Below are 1,771 nucleotides of genomic sequence, written 5' to 3' on the forward strand. Positions count from 1 at the left end.
CCTGTGTCTTTGCCTCTCTCTCTCTCTCTCTCTCTCTCTCTCTATGTCTATCATAAAAAAAAAAATAAATCTTACACACACACACACACACACACACACAGATGACCAAAGAAACATAAGTTGTACATTATCAAAATTAAGTACTTTTCTGCACCAAAGAAGAATACTATCAAGAAGGCAAAAGACAACTTATGTAATGAGAATATTTTCCTTTCTGCCCCTGGACGCCTCCGAGTAAGCATCGTTAAAGTCTCCCCTCCCCCGCCATCATGTCTAAGTCAGAGTCTCCCAAAGAGCCTGAGCAGCCGCGAGAGCTCTTCATCGGAGGTTTGACCTTTGAAACAACTGATGAGAGTCTGAGGAGCCATTCTGAGCAATGGGGAATGCTTATGGACTGTGTGGTAATGAGAGATCCAAATACCAAGCTCTCCAGAGGCTTTGGGTTTGTCACCTATGCCTCCGTGGAGGAGGTGGATGCAGCCATGAACGCAAGGCCACACAAGGTGGATGGAAGAGTTGTGGAACCTAAGAGAGCTGTCTCAAGAGAAGATTCTCAAAGACCTGGTGCCCACTTAACTGTGAGAAAGATTTTTGTTGGTGGCATTAAAAAAGACCCTGAAGAACATCATCTAAGAGATTATTTTGAACAGTATGGGAAAATTGAAGTGATTGAGATCATGACTGACTGAGGCAGTGGCAAAAAGAGAGGTTTTGCTTTTGTGACATTTGATGACCATGACTCAGTAGAGAAGATTGTCATTCAAAAATACCATACTGGGGCAGCCCTGGTGGTGCAGCAGCAGCCCGGGGTGTGATCCTGGAGACCCGGGATCGAGTCCCACGTTGGGCTCCCTGCATGGAGCCTGCTTCTCCTTCTGCCTGTGTTGTGTCTCTGCCTCTCTTTCGCTCTCTCTGAATGAATAAATAAATAAATCTTAAAAAAAAAAAGAACAAAAAAATACCATATTGTGAATGGCCACAACTGTGAAGTAAGGAAAGCCCTATCGAAGCAAGAGATGGCTAGTGCTTCATCCAGCCAAAGAGGTCCAAGTGGTTCTGGAAACTTTGGTGGTGGTCGTGGAGGTGGTTTTGGTGGGAATGTCAACTTTGGTCACGGAGGGAACTTCAGTGGTCGAGGTGGATTTGGTGGCAGTCGAGGCAGTGGTGGATACAGTGGCAGTGGGGATGGCTGTAACGGATTTGGTAATGATGGAAGCAACTCTGGAGGTGGCGGAAGCTATAACGATTTTGGCTATTACAACAATCAATCCTCAAATTTTGGACCCATGAAAGGAGGAAATTTTGGAGGCAGAAGCTCTGGTCCCTATGGTGGTGGAGGCCAATACTTTGTCAAACCACAAAACCAAGGGTGGCTATGGCAGTTCCAGCAGCAGCAGCAGCTATGGCAGGGGCAGAAGGTTTTAATTACTGCCAGGAAACAAAGCTTAGCAGGAGAGGAGAGCCAGAGAAGTGACGGGAAAGCTACAGGTTACAATAGATTTGTGAGCTCAGCCACGCACAGTGGTGGCAAGGGCTTAGCTGCTACACAGAAGACATGTTTTAGACAATACTCATGTGTATGGGCAAAAAACTCAAGGACTATATTTGTGACTAATTGTATAACAGGTTATTTTAGTTTCTGTTCTGTGGAAAGTGGAAAGCATTCCAGCAAAGGGTTTTTTTTTTTTTTTCCAACAAAGGGTTTTAATGTAGATTTTTTTTTTGCACCCATGCTATTGATTGCTAAATGTAATAGTCTGATCATGACGCT

General features: G+C 44.7%; 1 pseudogene; it reads left to right on the forward strand.

Moving 5' to 3' along the window:
- Positions 1-269: 269 nt before the first annotated feature.
- LOC129494707 (heterogeneous nuclear ribonucleoprotein A1-like) lies at positions 270-1,425 on the forward strand (annotated as a pseudogene).
- The last annotated feature ends 346 nt before the right edge of the window (positions 1,426-1,771 follow it).

This window comes from Nyctereutes procyonoides, unplaced genomic scaffold (genome assembly GCF_905146905.1).
Source record: "Nyctereutes procyonoides isolate TBG_1078 unplaced genomic scaffold, NYPRO_anot_genome, whole genome shotgun sequence".
Lineage (NCBI taxonomy): Eukaryota > Metazoa > Chordata > Mammalia > Carnivora > Canidae > Nyctereutes > Nyctereutes procyonoides.